Source organism: Mesoplodon mirus, assembly GCF_964341445.2.
Source record: "Mesoplodon mirus genome assembly, chromosome: 2".
NCBI classification, from domain to species: domain Eukaryota; kingdom Metazoa; phylum Chordata; class Mammalia; order Artiodactyla; family Ziphiidae; genus Mesoplodon; species Mesoplodon mirus.
In genome coordinates this window covers 92,845,936-92,868,726 of record NC_138977.1, presented here as the reverse complement: position 1 = coordinate 92,868,726, position 22,791 = coordinate 92,845,936, and the positions used below count along the sequence as shown (strand labels likewise).

Sequence of the window (22,791 nt, the reverse complement as noted above, 5' to 3'; positions counted from 1 at the left end):
CGCCTCCCCTGCTTTCCAGTAACCGGTGCGGGGAAGGAGCGCCAGGGAGATCTCGGTTTTCCTGCACTGCCGGCGGCGGCCGCGGATCGCGCAAACGCGCGGCCCAAGGGAGCGGGAGTCTACTCCGGCGCCCGGGAATCCCTCCGCAGCTCACGGCTGCCTAACGAGGCAAGTCGCATGCGCACCGAGACGCGCCGGGGAAAGGGAGAGTGAGGGGAGGGGCGAACGCAGAGCACCAGCCGTCGGAGCCCGCGGGGGTCACTGATGACGCATGCGCCGAGAAGGAGTGCAATCACAGCCTCGGCTTGCGGCGACCGGCTTAAAAAAGGAAACACCCGAGACCGAGAGGGCGAACGAAAGCTGGCTGCCGACGCGTGCGCGCTCCCGGTAAGTGGCGCCCCACCGGGTGGGCCTGGGGCGTGACGTCCGCCGGTAGGCTTGCCTGGGTGGCGCATGCGTGCTACCGGTGCTGGTGGAGGAGGGGAAGGAAAGGGAGGGGGAGGAGGAGCGGGAGGCAGTCGCGGGGAATTGTTTGGGGGTGGGTGGGGGGCGCCGCTCAGCCCAGGTACTGCCTGAGCTGGGAGCCACGGCGTCTTCCGGGCGCAGCCGGGTTAGCTGTTCCGAGTCACCGCAGCTAGGCTCCAGGGTGGGGGAGGGAAGAAGCCGGAGCTGCCGCAAGCCACACGGTGAGGGCGCGGGGAAGGGGAGGGAGCGGGGGGCGGTGTGTGCGGGCCCGGGGGGCGGCGGCCAGGGGAGGGGCGGGCGGGTGCTGAAGCTCAAGTTTTGCCTGTCGCCCTAGTGTGTCTTTTCTCGGGAGTTGGGACGGAGGCCCGCCCCGGTTGAGGGGCCCTCCGGAAAAGCTGGGGTTACCTGCGGGGCAGGGGCGGGATTGGGGTGCACGGCGGGGCCGGGTGGCTGGAGCGCGCTCTTGGGCTGGGGCCGATTCGAGCGGCAGAGCGGCCGGGAAAGCCGGAGACCGGGTGCGGAGAGGGCTTTCGCTGGGGACCCGTTAGGCCTTGTGACCCACTTTATTCCTGTCACAACTCGGGCACGTTTGGAGCGGAGCCCAATGGGGCGCCAGGACGGCCAGCTCCTCCGGGGAACCCCCGCCCTGCCGGCCCTCGGCCCTCGCGCCGCGGTCCGCAGTCCATGCAGCGGCCACCGCCGCCCGTGGGCTGGTTCCGTTAGTGGTCGCGGTTCTGGGCCTCGGTCCCCGGGGAGCGCGCGGCTCCGCGCGTCCGACTCGAGCGACTGCGCGGGTTCGAGGGTTCCCCGCGCGGCGCCGCTCCTTCCTTCCGTCCACCCGCTCCCGCCTGCTCCCTGTCACCGCGGCAGCTGGCTCTTCTAGCTGCCTTTCCGCCGGCGAAGCCGTATAGCTCGTCCTGGAGCTCTGGCCCCAGGAGTGTAGTTTGCAACGCGTAGCGCCGCAGAGCTTATATTCTTGAGTGCGTTTTCGCCGGTGTAGAAGTCGTCCTGTTAGTGATAGTGAGCAGAATCCTGAAAGGTAAAAGCCTCGGCCTCTGACCTGGCAAATGAAAGATCGAATCAGGTGGCGGTTTCTTGCTATCAGAATGCCACGCTCTACGACTTTAAGCCTTTCTAACCTTAAAAAGAAAGAAAGAAAGAAAGAAAGAAAGAAACCCCAATGTCTTCTTTTACAGTGAAGGAAAAGCCCAAGAAGTAAAGAAACTTTTACAGTAATTGTTGATTTGGCTATTATGCTGATCCCCCGAATCAAAAAAAGGTAATTTCACTTAAGTCTGCGTTCTAATTTGTAGCTTCATTTTAAGTGATAAGAGGAGAAAATTGTGCGGCGTTTTCCCTCTACCCCGTTGAAAAATAAACGTTCTAAAAAGGATAAAATTTAGGTAATGAGGTGCTTTCTCTGTTTAAAAATCTTTGGGGGGGGGAGAAACTAACTCAGGTGTTAAGTAGTTGACTGAACAGAATGTCATTAAAGGTTAGCCTGAAGAAGATAGATGGAAGTTGTGGTAGAACTAGTCATGCTCAGCTGTGAAAAGAAGAATGAGGAAGCTTTCTGTGTAATGACATGGAAAGATCTCCAAAATATGTTATAAAGCGAAAAAAAGCAAGATGTAGGACAGTGTGAATAATGTGCTACTTTGTGTGTTAAGGGGGCACCCGTGGAATAAGAATACAGATTTGTGTTTGTTTTTCTAAGTACAAAGAAAATCTGGAGGGATAGTGGAAAACTAACAATGATGGGGCAGAGGGAGAAGTAGCCTGATGAGGGGATAGTGGGAAATGACATGCACACTGTATGTCCTTATATATTAAAATATCTGTGACTATATTATGGGTTTATAAACTAGGTTAAACAAACTTCTCCTCTCCAAAATAATTTGCTATGTGGTTTTTTTCTGTTGCTTGTCTTTCCTTCCTAATTTACGGTAATTTTGGCTATTTTCAATATGGTTTCTTTTAAATTTTTTAGAAAATGAACTAAAATTGAAAGAAACTTTAGGATAAGTTTGGCTATCTATACTTCAGTTTTTAAGAGGCTGAGCTTACCAGTTTAACTCTTAAAGATGTTTAGTCTTATTTTGCTTTGCTAAAATGTATGAAGTTCTTTACATTTGGCATTATGGCTGCATTATGCTGTTTTCAGAGCATAGTTTGTCCTCCCTTCCTTTCTTCCCCAGGAATCGTAGTTGTATAAAATTTTACTTTTACTTATTTTAACTCCAAAGTTGTCATGACAAATAGTTGGAGAATATGAATACTCCATTAAAATGATAAAAGAATTGATTGTCCAGGTAGTTTGCTTTTCAGATTGGGAAATGGTTTTCTCAAGGCAATCAGACATGAACCTCAGTGACATGTAAATTTATATTTGTATATATGTATATAGTACTACTTATGGAAAATTAGACCGATAAGTCAATGATCTGTTGGTGCAAAACACTAAAAACTTCTTAAAACTTATGGATTGTTATAAGCAGTATGTAATTTTGGGAGGTGGGTACTCAAAATTCCTCTGGTGGCTAATGTTGTATAATGAAAAGTAGTGAATGTTGAGTGACAGTTGCTATGGGCATTTTTGTTATGTTACCAGCATTCCTTTTTATTTTGTAGGATAGGATAATTGTGTTATTTCTGTTTGATCTGTAGGTCTCTAGTAGCCAAACTTTTGCAAATAAATGGCATTTATTTTTCGGTTGAATTCCATGTGGGTCTATTCAGTCTTTTTGAAAAAACAGAATCGCATTTCAAAATTTTACTTAAAATTTTGTTTTTAACATTATAGAAGTAAATCAATGTTCATGAAGAATTAAAACAATACAATGTATATATAATAAGAGAAAACGCCCTTTGCACACTTCCACTTTATGTCATATCTCTCCCCAGAGATAACTGCTGCTAAACACTGTTACATAACCTTCCAGTTCTTTTTTCTGTGCATTTACAAACATAGACTTTTCAATCTTGAAAATAGAATTATATTGATTGATCGTCTACTTTGCCAGTTTGCCTCTACTGTGGGCTGTTACTAACCCACAGGACAGGGAAATGACCTGGAGTATGTGAGAAAGTTTAACGTGTAGTATACACCTTAGGACATTCTCATCTTTTCACTTGTGAGGGGCTGGTTGGTTTGGGGTACATTTACAGAGTTTGTACTGAGGTCTTAACTGGTGTGAGCTTTGTGTGATGTAGATTGAATTCACCTGTAAGACATGGATTCCATGGCTTTTATAGGACTCTTTAGGGTCCACATTCTAGCGTTTTCTTTGGGTTTTGACCTGGTCAGTAGCTCACAGGTTAAACTTTGATTTTATTCTCCTGTACTTGCGGACCACTAGAAAGCCCCTTAGATTACATCAGCCTCTCCTGGTCCTCTGAAGTGAACCTAAGCAGGCTTTGTCCTTAACTAAGAGACATTGATTGACTTGGATGGAATCCAGCCTTGGATGGAATCCAGCCTTTGAAGCGGAAAGGGGAGAAGAGGCATTTTGGTCCGGTTTGTGCTTTACTGACAGCAGACAAGTTGCGTGCATGCTTCCACTCAGAGAGAACATTGCCCTTATAATAGTTCCAGAGGTGGTGGTTTTTTTGGTTTTGTTTTGTTTTTTTAAACCAAGCTGCGAATAATTACCAAGACTTAATTCTTTTTAGGTGATAGAAAGTTGAGTATTAGTCAAGATACTTTACTAAGCTATGTGAGATACATAGAAAGATGCAGTATAATTGACCCTGCCCTCAGAGGGTTTGAAATCTAGTATGGTTAAAAGAGCATGTATGTAATGATTATAACACAAGATGGGAAATGATAGATTCCAGAAGAAAAACATACATGAGGTTTGTAAGGGTAAGACTGTTTCTAGCTTTTTATTTTTGTGGGCATGGAGCTTGGAGGGAGAGTAGATATCTCAACGTTTTTAATAGTTAAGAAAGGATAGAACAAACTTATAAAGCTCAAATCTTAAGTCTTAAGGGGTAAGGTAAGGAAGTAAGGAGTTAAATTGCATCCTCATAGCAGGCACTTATGAACACTAATTGATAGTTTATTTTTGTTTGTTTGCTTTTTACTCTCTCCCACTGGAAAGAACCATTTGATGTTTTATTTGATCATTATAATACAGCCTCTCTTAGATTTCAGGATTTTAGAATAGGAGATTTAATTCTGCCAGTTAACTATTGTCTACTATCTAATATGTCAGGCAGTGTTAGTATTAAAAGTAAATTGTTTTTTCCTATCATGTTTTTTTTCCTTCAAAGCACATATTTAATGTCACCTCTCTCCCACATTTTTACTTCTGGTGCTATGTCAAATAAAATATTTATTTGCTGTATGCATTTTAAACTATGAAAGCAAACAACAATATGGTGAAAACTCAAGAGTTCCACAGCCAAACTACCTTTTATTGTTTGTGTCTCTTTCCAGTTCTTTGCAGATGCATAAAGTAAAAAAATAATTTTAAAGTGCAGTTTCTTGTAAGCACTGTACCAGTGGACATTGTATTTTCTCCTTTTCTGAGTCTAAAATTCTAGATGGATTGTATGAATTATAGAATACATTTTAAGTGTCAGAGCAATTTAATTCTTGCTAATTGATTGATTTTTATAATGGCATTTATATTTATAGGTTGCTTTACAACCATTTGTTACTTATTTTTATAGCTCTGTTAGGTATAACTCCTGTGAATTAGGTGGGTAAGAGATTGCTCTTTTTCTCCATGTTTTTGATTATGCGAATGTTAAATTACCTAAACTCCTCATAACTATAGTATCAACTTTGAGTTATTAGTTATTTTAGGTGTGTATTTCATAAAGATGTAAGTCTACTTGTTATTTTAAGTCTTAGAAGTCTACAGAAAAATCACTTGTAAAAAATAAATTTTTATGTATTATTTATGACTTTCATAGGATACCGTTTAGAATGTGATTTACCTTTTATTTTTCAGAAATATTTTCTCATTTTTATATTAATAAGATCCAAGAATAAGACAAAAATTCCCATCTTTTTCAAAGAGGGCACATTTAATCAGATATGTACATTTTTAATTCCCATCCAAAATAGTAGAAAATGAAAATACAGATTGATTCATGTTCAAAATTTTGTGTTTAAAAAATAAAACACAGGGCTTCCCTGGTGGCGCAGTGGTTGAGAGTCCGCCTGCCGATGCAGGGGATACGGGTTCCTGCCCCGGTCTGGGAGGATCCCACGTGCCGCGGAGGAGCGGCTGGGCCCGTGGGCCATGGCCGTTGAGCCTGAGCGTCCGGAGCCTGTGCTCCGCAACGGGAGAGGCCACAACAGTGGGAGGCCCACATACCGCAAAAAAAAAAAAATAAAAAATAAAATAAAATAAAATAAAATAAAACACAAATAGGTGTTGCAACAATGAGGGTTAAACCATATACCTTGCTAAGAATTTATCATTTGCATTAAAATATGGCTGTAACGTAAATAGCTTATTTCTTTCTTAATCTCTTTCCCCCCAGTTATAAAAATAGTGTATCCCTAATGGAGAAAACTTGGGAAACATGCAGAGCATGAATTAAATTTTGAAAATACCACTGGAATTCTCACAACCATGAGACGCCATTGTTAACCTTCTGAAATATCTTCTCCCTGTGTTTTGCTTAGCCACATCACATGTCTGTAAGTGTACATATACTTATAGACATCACATATACACTTATAGACGTGATGTTTACAGAATGGTCTCATAATGCGTCCACTGTTGTGCAAACTGTTCTATTCACTTAACAGTGAATCTTGAACATTTTTATGTCAGTATTTTTCTACAACATTATTATTTTTAATAGCTATGTGATATCCTCATTTATGTTTGTGCAATAATTTACTTACTGGTCTATTTCTGTTGGATGCAAGTTTTCAGTTTTTAAAATTATAAACAGTGGGACTCCCCTAGCAGTCCAGTGGGTAAGACTCTGCGCTTCCACTGCAGGGGGCGTGGGTTTGATCCCTCATCGGGGAACTAAGATCCTGCCTGCCCCATGGAGCAGCCAAATAATTACTAAATAAATACTTTAAAAAATTATTTAAAAAATGGTCACTTTTAGAACTGACAGCATTAGTCATCCGGTAGAGTTGATACTTAAAAAAATTTTAATAGGAAAGTCTTCAGAAGAATTAGAATTCAAGTAGAATTATACTGAATTTGTATTAATGTCAAGATTAAACAGAAATTTTGTGCTTTTTGTTGAAAAAATATGCCAGAAGCATATGATAAATTATCTAATATTGATTCATAATAATGAAGACTCCAAGATTTTTATAATGGTATATTTTCTTTCTAAGGTAGGTTTAACTTTGAATTCTATTAAAGTAACTTAGCATTTCATGAGCATACATGATTTGGATAGCAGTGCTCTTGAGTAAGCCTTCAAGTAATGTAGGAATCTATGAAGCAGTCTGCACACACTCAATTAAAATTTAAGCTGTAACATTTTTTACAACAGAACAGAGAGTTTGTTTGATTGCTCCAAAAAACTCCCTTAAAAGGAAAGTCTGAATACCAAGAAAGAATACTTTCACCCAAAGAACTGACATTACCTGTGCATAGGATTTCTGTGAAATTTTATTCAACTCTTAGGTATCTATATCCTCTAGTTTAAATCGGGGAGAAAAACTGTTAGGTTAAACTATTTTCAGGGGAAATAGATATGATCTTAAAGTTTAATGCAGTAGTTTTAAGGTGTCTTCTGTTGCCTGTTTTTGGAAGTTATGTATTTTATCAGGTTCCTATGACTATTACTTTAAAAAAATTTTTATTTCAGTATAGTTGATTTATAATGTGCTAGTTTCTGCTATACAGCAAAGTGAGTCAGTTATACATACACATATATACACTCTTTTTTAGATTCTTTTCCCGTATAAGTCATTACAGAGTGTTGAGTAGAGTTACAGTAGGTCCTTATTAGTCATCTATTTTATATATAATAGTGTGTATATGTCAATCCCACTCTCCCAGTTTATCCCTCTTCCCACACCCCCCCACCCTCTGGTAACCATAAGTTTGTTTTCTACATCTATAACTCTTATTTCTGTTTTGTAGATCAGTTCATTTGTACCATTTTTTAGATTCCACATATAAGGGATATCATATGATATTTGTCTTTCTTTGACTTCACTCAGTATGACAATCTCTGGGTCCATCCATGTTGCTGTAAATGGCATTATTTCGTTCTTTTTTATGGCTGATACTCCATTATGTGTATGTAGCACATCTTCTTTATCCATTCATCTGTTGATGGACATTTAGGTTGCTTACACGTCCTGGCTGTTGTAAATAGTGCTGCAATGAACATTGGGGTGCATGTGTCTTTTCAAATTATGATTTTCTCTGGATATGTGCCAGGACTGGGATTGCAGTATCATATGGTAGCTCTATTTTTAGTTTTTTTTTAAGGAACCTGCATACTTTTCTCTATAGTGGCTGGACCAATTTACATGCCCACCAACAGTGTAGGAGAGTTCCCTTTTCTCCACACCCTCTCCAGCATTTACTTTTTGTAGATTTTTTGGTGATGGCCATTTTGACTGGTGTGAGGTGATACCTCATTGTAGTTTTGATTTGCACTTCTCTAATAATTAGTGATGTTGAGCATCCTTTCATGTGCTTCTTGGCCATCTGTGTGTCTTCTTTGGAAAAACGTCTATTTAGGTCTTCTGCCCATTTTTTGATTGGGTTGTTTGGTTTTTTGAGCTTCATGAGCTGTTTGTATATTTTGGAGATAAATGCCTTGTTGGTTGCTTCATTTGCAGGGGGGTTGTCTTTTCATTTTGTTTATGGTTTCCTTTGCTGTGCAAAAGCTTTTAAGTTGAATTAGGTCCCATTTGTTTATTTTTGGTTTTTTTTTCTTTCATTACTCTAGGAGGTGGATTGAAAAAGATCTTGCTGCAATTTATGTCAGATAGTGTTCTGCCTATCTCTATGACATAAATCACAGCAAGACCCTTTTTTGACCCACCTCCTAGAGAAAGGGAAATAAAAACAAAAATAAACAAATGGGACCTAATGAAACTTAAAAGCTTTTGCACAGCAAAGGAAACCATAAACAAGACGAAAAGACAACCCTCAGAATGGGAGAAAATATTTGCAAATGAAGCAACTGACAAAGGATTAATCTCCAAACTATGCAAGCAGCTCATGCAGCTCAATGTCAAAAAACAAACAACCCAATCCAAAAATGGGCAGATGACCTAAATAGACATTTCTCCAAAGAAGATATACAGACTGCCAACAAACACATCAAAGGATGCTCAACATCACTAATCATTAGAGAAATGCAAATCAAAACTACAATGTGGTATCACCTCACACCAGTCAGAATGGCCATCATCAAAATATCTACAAACAATAATGCTGGAGAGGGTGTGGAGAAAAGGGAACCCTCTTGCACTGTTGGTGGGAATGTAAATTGGTACAGCCACTGTGGAGAACAGTATGGAGGTTCCTTAAAAAACTAAAATAGGGCTTCCCTGGTGGCGCAGTGGTTGAGAGTCCGCCTGCCGATGCAGGGGACACTGGTTCGTGACCCGGTCCAGGAAGATCCCACATGCCGTGGAGTGGCTGGGCCCGTGAGCCATGGCCGCTGAGCCTGCGCGTCCAGAGCCTGTGCTCCGCAACGGGAGAGGCCACAACAGTGAGAGGCCCGCGTACCGCAAAGAAAAAAACAAAACAAAAAAACTAAAATAGAACTACCATGTGACCCAGCAATCCCACTACTGGGCATATACCCTGAGAAAACCATGATTCAAAAAGCGTCATGTACCACAATGTTCATTGCAGCACTGTTTACAATAGCCAGGATATGGAAGCAACCTAAGTGACCATCGACAGATGAATGGATAAAGAAGATGTGGCACATATATACAATGCAGTATTACTCAGCCATAAAAAGAAATGAAATTGAATTATTTGTAGTGAGGTCGATGGACCTAGAGTCTGTTATACAAAGTGAAGCAAGTCATAAAGAGAAAAGCAAATACCGTATGCTAACATATATATGGACTCTAAAAGAAAAAAAAAAGGTTCTGAAGAACCTAGGGGCAGGACAGGAATAAAGACGCAGACGTAGAGAATGGACTTGACACGGGGAGGGGGAAGGGTAAGCTGAGACGAAGTGAGAGAGTGGCATGGACATATATACACTACAAAATTTAAAATAGATAGCTAGTGGGAAGCAGCTGCATAGCACAGGGAGATCAGCTCGGTGCTTTGTGACCACCTAGAGGGGTGGAATAGGGAGGGTAGGAGGGAGATGTAAGAGGGAGGGGATATGGGGATATAAGTATATGTATAGCTGATTCACTTTGTGATACAGCAGAAACTAACACACCATTGTAAAGCAATTATACTCGAATTAAGATGTTAGAAAAAAAAGGTGTTCTGCCTATGTTTTCCTCTAAGAGTCTTATGGTATCCGGTCTTCCATTTAGGTCTTTAATCCATTTTGAGTTTATTTTTGTGTATGGTGTTAGGGTATGACTATTACTTTTGATAGCAACTGCTTTTTGCTTTTTTGTCATGAAAATAGGAAATTTTGGGGTGTTTATTCTCAGTGACATGATCAGATTACTAAAATATCTGATTTTATTCTAAATAAAGCTTATTATTATTTATTACCTGAAATTTAGTAACGAAGACAGCAAACTACTTTAAAGGTCTTAATTAGTTATGTTTATAGCATGGTATAGGGATGAAGAGTGCCCAGCTCTATAACTAGGCTGCTTGGCATTTACATCCTGGTTTTATTGCTAGTGATTGGACAAATATTACCTCAATTTCTCATCTGTAAAATGAAGATAATACTAGTTCATAATATTATGTGAGAATTAAACAACATGTGCAAAGTAATTAGAATAATGAGTATTTATCACAGAGTTAATTGTTCAGTAAATGTTAGCTATTATTATTTCTGTTGTTTTGTTACTTTCATAGTGTGTACCAAACATGGCTCTTATCAATTTTTGGAGGGGAGTTCCAATTTCAATAAGTTGCTTAGAGTTTTGTATCTACATATAGAGTTTGGGAGTACTTGACCTTTTTATGTGACTCAGAACAATGAAAAAGTTATTAGAAGATGTTGCCAAGGTGTGTGGTATTGCATGTTTCTTTGAGATACTTTTGCCAAATCGAGTTATGGAAAACCGGTGACTGTTTTTTTCTATGTCGAAACTTAAAGTTTAGTTGAAACAATATTAGAAGTTATTTAGGAAAAAACCCACAAATTAAAATGAAATATGTTAGAACTCAAATTTTATTTTACAACTTTAACTTATGTAGTTCTATAGAAATTTCACAAAATTTTATTAGAAGCAAGAAGAGAAATGAGAGAAACATTAGTTAATGGAAAATGCTATTTCCAACTCTTACATGGTAATTTTTGTCTCCATCAGAAATGGTGATGATATAATGTATCTGTAATTATAAAGGTGTCTGTTTCACCAGTAGTTTATCGTATGAAACAGGCTTACATTGTTTAGCTTCTTTTTAGACTTGATCACATTCTTAGATTTTTCTTTAGGTCTCTTACTTTTGTTGGGGCTGATCATTATTAAAACTTAAGACTTTTTTCTTTTGAAAATAGTTTTGTGGGTTTTATAAAAATGAGTCTTGTTCCTTGGGGAAGAGTTAAAGTACCAAAAACTACAAAGAAAATCTATGATGAAAAAAATCACCCAAAATCTCAGGGATAAAGCTCTGTTAATATTTTTTTCATCATTTTCTAAGGCAGTTGGGATGGGTGTGGGTGTGCGTGTGTATGTATGTACATGTACATGTTACAATTTTATAGCAAGTGGAATATATGCAGTTTTATAAACTGCTTTTTTCCTCTCATCACGTTTTCTGTATATCTTTACTTGTAAAGTAAAGTTTTCTTTCTTTTTATCTGGTCTTAGCCTTTTACTTTGTTTTCAGTTGACCCTTGAGCATTGTGGCAGTTAGGGGCAGTAACCTTCTTTGTGGTTGAAAAGGTCGAAAATCCACGTATAACTTATAGTGCGTCCCTCCATGGTTCATCCATATATGCAGTTCCTCAATATTCAGGGTTCCGCATCCTTTAATTCAACCAACCACGGATTGTTTATTACTGAAGTATTGGGTTGGCCAAAAAGTTCGCTTGATTTTAAGTAAAAATAGAAGACGTATTTCATTTTCACCAAGAAATTTATTGAACAACGTAATCATTAACTGAACGAACTTTTTGGGGAACCCAGTATTTACTATTGGAAAAAAATCTGTGTACAGGTGGACCTGTGGAGTTCAAACCTGTGTTGTTCAAGGGTCAACTGAAATTCATTTACATTTTTGCTGATAATAGCCAAGTTTGTAACCACCATCAACTTTGACTTTTCTTTGAGTCATCTGTTTTGCATTCCTTTTTATCCCTCCTGTTTTGCTCTTTTTTTGGTGTTAATCTAATTATTTTTCCTGTTTTTCCTCCTATTAATTTGTTATATATTCTTTCATTATACCTTTAGTGGTTATTCTAGAGGTTAAAACAAGCATACTTAAAATACAAATTACATATAATACAGATAATACGAACTATTATTTTTACCATTCTCCAATAATGACAGCTTCTTACACATTAACTCATACTCCAACCTTGTTGTATTGTTATTGTTCTGTATTTTATTTATACATATTTTAAACTCCACAAGATAGTATGGTTTTGGACAGTCAGTTTTTGTTCATGTTTACCCTTTCCAGGGTTCTTCCTGCCTGCATTTCTGTTTCTGTCTGGGATCACTTTCCTTCTGTCTGAATAGCTTCCTTTAGTAGTATGTATTTTAATACCGGCCTGCCTACTGACAGTGAATTTTTCCATTTCTGTTTATCTGAAAACATCTTAATTTCACCTTTTTTTGAGTTATATTTTCACTGGGTATAGAATTCTATGTCAGTAGTTATTTCATTGTCTTATGGCTTTCTGTTAAAGTCTTATTGAAGGTAATGTGTCAGCTTATAGTCTTGCTAATAATCCTTTTATTTTTTTCAAAAAACTTCTCAAAATGCCTTCTTTGCTGTCATAGTTTTTTAGCAGTTTGACTATGATGTGTTGAGGTGTGTTTTTCTTTGTATTTGCTTTATGTTCATAGAGCTTTTTTGAATCTGTAGCTTGGTGCCTTTGGTTTTGGAAAATTCTCTGTCATTACGTCTTCAATTATTGCTTCTGCCCCCTCCTCCTTTATGGATTTTAATTTAAACATTTATTACACCCTGTCATCATGTTTCACATGTCTCTTAAAAATTTTTCTCTCTATATTTCAGTTTGGGTATCTTATAATGACCTACCTTATACCAACAACTATCTTATTTTTTCTCCAAGCCAATCTATTGTGTTCTTAATTTCACTTTGAAACTTTGAGTTCTAAAACATCCATTTGATCCTATTTTATACATTTTTAATAGACTTCAAGTCTCTTGAACATACTGATTAAATGCTTGTCTATTAGGTCTACTTATATTGTTTTTCTGTTGTTTTTCATGTGGTTGTGTGGTTCTGTCACTTCATATGTTGCTAGGTTTTTCAAAGAACTTGTCCATTTCATCTGAGTTGTTGAATTAGTGAAGTAGTTTATAATATTCTCTTATTATCCTTTAAATAGCTATAGAATATATCATGAGTCTAATATCTGTATAATCTGCAGAGATTTGGTGTCATTCCTGATATTGGGAAATAGTGTCTTCTCTCTGTTTTCCCTGATCAGTCTGGCTTGAGATTTATTAACTTTATTAAGATTCTCAAAGGATCAGCTTTTGGTTTAACTGATTTCCTCTAGTTCTCCTGTATTTTGTTTCCTTATTTCTGCTCTGATCTTCATTAATTCCTTTCTTTAACTTACTTTAGGTTTGTTTTCTTTTTCTAGTTTCTGAAGGTAAAAGGTCATTAATCTGTGACCTTTTCCCCCACTATATGTGTGCTACAAATTTCCCTCTAAATATTGCTTACAAATTTTAATATATATGTATGTTTTTCATATTCATCCAGTTCAGAGTACTTTTTAATTTACTTTTTGATGTCTTCTTTGGCCTTGAGATTATTTAGAAGTATTATTATTTAGTTTCCAAGAATTTGAGGGTTTTTCAGAGATCTGTCTATTTTTTTTTTTTGTGTGTGGTATGCGGGCCTCTCCCTGTTGTGGCCTCTCCCGTTGTGGAGCACAGGCTCCAGATGCGCAGGCTCAGCAACCATGGCACATGGGCCCAGACGCTCTGCGGCATGTGGGATCCTCCCAGACCGGGACACGAACCCACGTCCCCTGCATCAGCAGGGGGACTCTCAACCACTGTGCCACCAGGGAAGCCCCTGTCTATTATTTTTAAGTTAATTCTCTTGTGATGAGAGAATATCCTTTTATGACTTGGATCCTTTTAAATTTATTGATTTGTTTTATGGCCCAGAATATGATCTGTCTTAGTAAATGCTCCATGTGCACTTGAAAAGAATATGGATTCTGTTGTTGTTGGGTGGAGTGTTCTGTAAATATCAATTAGGTCAAGTTGGTTGATTGTTTTTGTTTATGTCTTGTAATTTTTGATTGAATGCCAGACATTGTGAATTAAAAAACAAAATAAAGCAAGCATCACCAAGTATGTTCTGCCAGAGGGTGTTTACCTTTTCTTCTAGGCAGATAGACTAGGGAGCCAGTCACCTTAATTTATACAGAGGCTAGGTTGCTATTTGAGTAGTTTGGTGGTATTATTCTTCTTCTTTCCTTTATTTGTAGGGTGTTTTTTTCCAGGACTTTCATTTCAAAACCTTTCATTTCGTTTCAAAGGGTCTTTATCCCCTTAGCAGAGCCAAAGGTGGAAAATTTCACTTTGCTTTTCAAAGTTTTTCAATTATTATTTAGCCTCTTACCCTGTACTATTTTAAAATTAAGCAGATGTCCTGTGAGAGAGATTGGCCTTGAGCTTGAGGTCCCTGCAGTTTCCCATTTTTGTTACTCCAGCCTTGTGTGAACACCAAAAGCACTCCTGGTTTCTTGATTCCTCAGCAGCAACGTTTTGTACAGGCCAAATCTCAAGTTTTCAGCCTTCACCCTCAGCCCATAATCTGGAAATACCCCCAGGGAAAGCAAATGCAGATCATCTAAACACCTTTAAAAGATTCCCCCTTCTCTGGACTGGTAGACCTTCTCGTCCCCCATGTTTTAAAGACATCTATATGCTGACTTAAAAAATATGTTTTTTTGTAATTTATTTAGCTTTTCTAGTTTTTCTCAAGAAGAATGTTGACCCCCTGGAAACTGTTTCATCTTACTTGGATGTGGACAACTCCCTACTGGTTTTTACAAGCTTCACATAATACTCAGTTTTCCTGAGCAATTTTGTATTAAGTATTCTTTTGGGTTTTAGGTAGGTGGGTTTTAGTTTTTGACCTAGTATACTTTCTAAAAATCAGATTTATTGAGGTATAATTTATATATGTTAAAACTCATCCATTGTAAGTATACATGTTGAATTTTGACGGACGTATACATTTTTGTAACCACTACCACAATCAAGATACAGAAAATTCCTGTCAACCTGAAAAGTGCTCTCTCCCTGGCAACCACCAATCTGTTTTCTGTTAATACAATTTCGCCTTTTATAAAATATGATATAAATGGGATACTACGGTATATGGTCTTTGGGGTCTAGCTTGCACTTAGCATAATGCTTTTGATACTCATTTGTGTTAGTAGTTTTCTCTTTTTATTTCTGAATACTTTTCCATTTTATGAGATGTGGCATAGTTTGTTTATAATTATTAGTTGTTGGACTTTTGGATTGCTTCCAGTTTTTGGCTATTATAAACAAAACTGCTAAACATTTGTGGACATGTGTTTTCATTTCACTTGGGCAGATATGTAGGAATAGAATTGCTGGGCTGTATGGTAATTATATGTTTAACTTCATAAGACACTGATGAACCGTTTTCTAAAGTGGTTTTACCATTTTACATTCCCTTCAGCAATGTGAGATTTTCAGTTGGTCTCCATTCTTGCTAACACTTGGTATTGTCAGCATTTTTGAATTTCTGCCATTCTATTGGGTATGTAATGTTATATCATTGTGGTTTTAATTTGCATTTCCCTAATGACATGATATTGAGCATGTTTATGTGTGCTTATTGGTCATTCATATATTTTCTTTTGTGAGGTGTCTGCTCAGATCTTTTACCCATTTAAAAAATTGGGTTGTTTGCTCATTTACTGAGATGTAAGAGGTTTGTTTTTGTTTTTGTAAATATATTCTGATATGAGGCTTTTATCTGATATTAGAATTGTGAAAATTTGATCTCCCAATCTATGGCTGCCCTTTATATTAATGGTATCTGAAGAGCAAAGTTTTAAATTTTGGTGAAATCCAATTGATTAATTCTTTTATGCTTCATATTTTTGTGTCCTAAGAAATGTTTGTCTACTTTGAAGTATATGATTCATTTCAGTTGATTTTTATATATGATATGAAAAAGGGTTGAGATTCTTAAAAAAATTTTTTTCCACATAGATATACAGTTATTGTAGCACCATTTGTTGAGAGACTCTTCTTTTTCTCCACTGAATTACCTTGTCACTTTTGTCAAAAATCAATTAATCCTATGTGTGTGGGTCTTCTTTTGAACTCTGTTTTATATAGTGAACTTTATACCTATCTTTACATCAGTGCCTCAAAGTCTTGATTACTATAGCTTTAAATCTGGTAATGGAAGTCCTCCAATACCATAAACATAATATACTTCTGTATTCATTTAGGCCTTTAATTTCTCTCAGTAAAGCTTTTTAACAGTTTTTGAATATACTTTTAGTAGTGGACTTTATCCTATTTGTTCAGCAAGTACCTAGTGAACATCTACTGTGTGCCAGGCACTGTTCTAGTTGTTGGTGTTACAGCAGTGAACAAAGAATGCAAAAAGGCCTGCCCTTGGGGAGCTTACATTCCAACTGGGGGAAACCAGATGAGAAACTCTTAACTTAGATGTATGTTAGATGGTGATTAATACTATAGAGGAAAACAAATCACGGGAGGGGGCTGGAGTGTTGGGGCGGGGACAGAGGGATTTATAATTTTTAATCGTGTGGACAGAAAGGTCTTCAGTGAGAAATTGATATTTAAGCAGGCCTTAGTCTGCTCTATACCCTAATAATGAATCAACTAACAATTCAGAAGGAAAAGGGGAAAGATGGTGGGAGCTTGAATAAGTGTGCTAAGTATGCTAGTTGCCTCCTGTATAATAACCAGAAGTCCATAGCATTTAAAATCAACAAGTGTAGTAATAGAAGTATACCTAACAGCAGAAAGGTAGACCATAAGAGAGATCATGTTTTTGGTTGAAATCTGATGATGAGAAAGTGTAACATCTTAACATAGCTTATAGTAGAGAACTAATAGGTAACATGAAGAAATGGAAGACAGACTTCAATACATATGATATGATTATAAAAGTATTATTTTAATAAAAAACCTTATTAAAATAGCAGAACTATCTGTAAAATGTAAATATAGAGAGAAGATGGAATTAAATGAGACAAAGATGGGTATTTTGATTGTAAAGTTTATAATTTACAATGAAGAAATACCAAATATACCTTCAAAAATAGTAGAGCATTAATATTCAGAAAGGAAAAGTGATCCTGGAAAGTTGTTCAGAAAAACTTTACTGGTGGACTTTAATGGATCTCTCTTAGACCAAAGTGTATCAAGCGAACAAAAAATTAAGGCTATAGAACAACTAAATATTCCAATTAATAAGAAAAATTTGATGGATAAACTGAATCCTACCTTGAAAATAGAGACTATACCTTCTTTCCAAGCATTTATAGAACATATACAAAAATTGATTGTAGTACTAGATCATAAAGAAAACTTTTGTACATTCCTAAAGGTAGGAATAATTTAGAACTGCCCATCTAGTATGATAGCCACTAGCTACATCTAGCAATTTAAATTCATTAAAGTTGAGTAAAATTTAAAATGCAGTTTCTCAGTCTTACTAACTGCATATCAAGTGCTCAAATAGGATTGATTGCCATTGGAATGAGGAGAGAAGAAAGCAGATTGAAGACAGTATATGTGAACTAAATCTTCCTGTTTCATAGCAAGCAGTCAGTAGACATAATTTGAAGTTAGTCAAGAAATACAGACATGTTATATATAATTATAGAGATAAATATAAAAACTACAGACAAATAGGTGAAAGTGAATGCTTCTAGTGAACAGGACTGCAGTTTTTTACTATTTGTTTTTTTAAAACCATGTGCATGTATTACATCAATAATATGCAAGTTTTAAGAGACTAACAGGATATACAAACAAAATAAAAGCTTATAAACTGTCTTTGCACAATAGCTTCTTATCCAGTAAATATTAAGTGTAACTTTATTCCTTTGCATAAAGTAAAAAATGCTGTAGTTTTTTTTTTGATAATTGATTAAAATTAATTTATACTGAAAGTATTAAAAAATTTTTTCAGGCACCAGTTGCCAGTCTTCTCTTCCATTTACAAATGAAGATAGCAGGCAGCTTTCTGTGACTTTGGGCATATACTTCTTATCTTTAATTAATGAAATAGTTAATTTGATTTCAGTAGTGAGTAAAAGATTCATATAAAATATTTGGAGTACTTTAAGATTTTAATCTAAATAAACATCTTTCAGACAACAAAAGGGCACTTACTTGGGTCAGGAAATAAAAATCAAAGCCTATACTCACAGCCCCTGAGGACTTATGATATATTCCAAAGGTAATTTCTCTTTAATTTCTAGGGAATATTTTAAATATAAGTAAAGAGTGACATCTTTAACAAGGACATCTGGCAAATAACTATATGAAAATTTTACTGCTTATATAGTGAAGGTATTGGTTATTATTTAAGATGCCACTTTATATTGCTTTATTTATTCACAACCTGTTGCTGTAGTTATTATCTATTTTCAGAATATTATTACATCTTTTTGCAGATTCACTATGAGAGAGGGACTATAGATAAGGTTTAGGGCAAAAGAGAAAGAAGTTTTGCCCAGTGATTTAATATTACTTGAAAACGTATATAGGCAGACTAGTTCACAGTGTCATTTGTTGAATGTGTATAATATTTGTTTTCCAGTTTCCCAAATTGACTGGCCAAGCCAGTTTTTACAGCTTGACACTCTGAAACTGTCAGTATATTGTAGTTTGATAATTCAAGTAACTTTACACATAAGAAAATTAAACGTATAGGGATTAAATCTAAACACTTAGTTTAGAGGAACAGCATTACACAGCAAATCATCAAAAAGACCGAAAGTAAATCCCCAGTGTAGTGGAAGATTTACGGAATATGGTGTTAGTAATTTATCTTTATAGCAATAAAGTCTTGGTCTCCAAATACTTTTTCAACATTTAAAAATTCAGTATTTTAGAAATAATATTAAGATTTTTTCTGCCTTGGAATGTAATTTACATCATTTTAATAATTAAAGATCTTTATGGTTATACTTAAATCAATTACAGAGTACTTGCTGAAGGTGTAGGAGATTGGGAACTTATCTACTGACTTCTAGACACAATCTAAAACTTTGCTTTTCAATAAATCTTTGACATTTTCTTGTTTGTCTTTGTTCTGAAACATTAATGCATGTTTTAAAAGATCCAATAGTAATGAAATGTTCTATAAATATGTGTGTCACTTACCCTAGGTTGTACTACATTGTGATTACCAACCCTAAAATAATTATTATAATCATATAGTTTACAGTATACATCAAGAGTCTAATGGCACCACTGGAACAATACCCAACCTGAAACAAGTGTTTATTCTATTCTTTCAACTCTCATCAAGCCATATGCCTGTATATGTTTAGAGGAGAGTATCTCTTCTTCCTTAGGCTAGGCTCACTCTGCCTCTCACTACCTTTTTTTTTTGGAAGGCCCTAACATTTTAAAATTCTCTAAAGGTGTTACTAGTGAGTGCTTTCCATAGATATTATAAGAATAAAAATGAAAATATTATATTGCTAACATAAGTCATAGTTTCTAATTGTAGGGACTTTGTTTTGTTCAGTCATACAGCCCTGGTACCTAAAATGCCTGGCCATAGTATATACTCAGTATTTTTTGAGCATAGGTAAATGCAGAAACAACTGATGTATCCATATTTTTATGTATAATTACTTTATTCATATTTAGCAAACACTTTAACATTATTGTATATAACGATAGTCTTGCAATTTATCTTCCTATCTAAAAGAATATTTAGTTGTATATAATCCAGTTAGATTCTAAGCTCCTTAAGGAGTTTGAGATTAACTTTCACACCACTGGAATACTAAACTGTAAGTGGGAGTAATATTCCACATTATAACTTAGCTGCCCAAGTGTAAATTCTCTGGTTTGTGCCAGTTGAGAGTTCTCACTCATAATAATCTACTAATCATCCACTTAAGAAAATTAATGCTCTGACAACTTTAGTTGGTCAAACACATTTTATTTAAGTAGTAAGATTTAAACCATATGTTCAAAACTTTATTTTTAAGTTTCTAATATCTTTAATTATTAAAGATTAGCAGTAGTATGTGAGATTTCATCATCAGACCAAATTGGCAGCATAGGGATTCCTAACACTCATCCCTTGCCAAAACATCAATTTTGCTCCTGCAAACCCAGGTCCCATCTCTACCTAGTGTCTGTCAGCTCCAGTGGCCCCAGGCAGCTCCTGTGACTCCTCAGCTCCAGGTCATGAGAATTCCAACAAACCCTGATCCATTGTAGCACTAGCCAGCTCCTGTGGACCCAGGCTACAGGGTTACTTCGGTGCTGGTCAACTACTGTGGCACCAGGCCCTCAGCAGGCTCCTGACTCACCTCAGCACCAGCTGCCTTCCATGACCCTGGGCATCTTCCATAGCACCAGGCTACTGGCAGTTTCCCATGAACCCAGGTCATGGCACATCCCAGCACCAACTGCCTCTTTGGCCCCTGGTTCCAAATCAATGCCTGTGGATGCAGACTCCCAGCTGGGCTCAGCACCTGGCCAACTACCATGACCACAGGTCCCTGACACACCCCAGCTCAAGTCTGGCCCATGTGGAACTAGACTCCAGACCGGCTTCTGTGGGCCCTGAATCAGGTCCTCCCTCTTGTACCCAGGCACCAGAATGGTCCCTGAATAGGCAAGCATCTGGCCTGCCCACCTGTTGACCCAGACACCACACCTGCCCACCCCATGGCTCCAGCAGTAAACTTGCTGTGGAAACCACCTTATGTGTCACCCAGAATCTCTGGATGGGCTGACTGGTGAAGGACTTTGCCTGCTGAAGCATGTTGTAAAGACTAGAAGAGGTGCCCATTTTCTCAAATGTGCAGACTCCAGTGTAAGCCACAAGGATCATGAATCACCAGGGAAACATGACACCATCAAAGGAAACTAACAAAATTCCAATGACTGCCCCTAAAGGAAGGAGATCTATGAACTGTCTGGCAAAGAATTGAGAATAATCCTCTTGAAGAAATTTACTGAACAGTTAAAGGAATACATAGAAGTAAATGAAAGTAGGAAAACAATGAGTGAACAAAATCAGAAGTTTAACAAAGAAATGGAAACCATTAGTAAAAAAAACAGAAATCCTAGAGTTGAAGAATACAATTACTGAACTGAAGATTTCTTAGAAATCTTCAACTGCAGATTTGACCAAGCAGAAGAAAGAAATAATGGATGAGGAGACAGGTCATTTGAAACCATCCAATCAGAGAAACAAAAAGAAAAGTGAATGAGAAAGCGTGAAGAAAGCCTGTATAAATAATGGAATGCCATTAAAAGAAACAATCTACTCGTTATTGGAATCCCAGAAGAGAAGAGAGGGAGAAAGAAGCATAAAGCTAATTTAAAGAAATAATGGCTGAGAAGTTCCCAAATCTGGGGAGAGATATGGATATCCAAATTCATGAGGGTTGAAGCTAATAGATCACCCCAAAATTTCAACTGAAAATGATCTTCTCCAAGACATGTTATAATACAACTCTGTAAAATTCAGCACATTTTAAAAGCAGCAAGATAAAAAAAATTCTTCCCATATAAGGGAACCCCCCATAAGGCTATCAGCAGAATTATCAGCAGAAACTTTGCAGACCAGGAGTACGGGGGATGATATATTCAAAGTGCTGAAATAAGAAAACTGCCAATCAAGAATACTTTACCCAGCAAAGTTGTTTTATATACATGAAGGAGAGATACTTTCCCAAACAAAATCTGAGGGTATTCATCACTACTAGATCTGCCTTATGAGAAATGGTGAAAGGAGTTCTTCAAGCTGAAAGCAAAGGATGCTAATTAGTAACATGAAAATATATGGACATATAAAACATACTGGTAAAGGTAAGTATATAATCAAATTCGAATATTAGATATTATGAGAGTATTGAGAGTAACATGGTGGTTAATCACTTAACTCTAATATAAAGGTTTAAAGGACAACTGTGTTAAAAGTAACTATAGCTACGGGACTTCCCTGGTGGTCCAGTGGCTAAGACTCCACGCTCCCAATACAAGGGGCCCAGGTTCAACCCCTGGTCAGGGAACTAGATCCCACATGCTGCAACTAAGATCCCACATGCCGCAACTAAAGATCCCACATGCCGCAACTAAAGATCCCACATGTTGCAACTAAAGATCCTGCGTGCCACGAGGAAGATCCCACATGCTGCAACTCAGACCCAACACAGCCAAATAAATATTAAGGTAACTATAGCTACAGTAATTTGTTAATGGATGCACAATATTAAAAGAGGTAAATTGTGACATCAAAAGCATAAAGTAAAAGATTAGAGTTCTTGTATATGATCTAAGTTGTTAGCTTAAAGTAGACTGTTATAGCTAGAAGATGTTTTATATAAGCCTCATGATAATCAAAAAACAAAACCTGCAGTAGATAGACAAAAGATAAAGAGAAGGGAGTCAAAGCATACCACTATGGAAAATCATCAGTTCACAAAGAAAGACATCACAAGATGGTGAAAGGAACAAGGGAACTACAAAACAGGCAGAAAACATTTAATAAAATGGCATGAGAAAGTTCTTACCTATCAATAATTACTTTAAATGTAAATGGATAAAATTTTCTAGTCAAAACTCATGGAGTAGCTGCCTGGATTAAAAAGCAAGATCAACTATATGCTGCCTATAAGAAACTCATTTCACCTTAAGGATACATGTAGGCTCAAAGGGAAGGAGTGGAAAAAGATATTCCATGCGAATGGAAACCAAAGAGAGCAGGGGTAGCTAGCCTTAGACAAAATAGACTTTAAATCAAAGACGATAACAAGGGGCG

General features: G+C 37.3%; 1 protein-coding gene across 2 annotated transcripts in view; it reads left to right on the top strand.

Annotated features, from left to right (window-relative positions):
• Positions 1 to 537: 537 nt before the first annotated feature.
• Positions 538 to 22,791, top strand: part of CLOCK (clock circadian regulator) — a 135,839-nt gene continuing 113,585 nt past the window's right edge. For both annotated transcript variants that reach the window (XM_082606493.1, XM_082606492.1), the window contains exons 1-2: positions 538 to 686; positions 1,662 to 1,744. The gene's annotated coding sequence lies outside the window, so the exon portion shown is untranslated. The remainder of the gene's footprint in view (positions 687 to 1,661; positions 1,745 to 22,791) is intronic.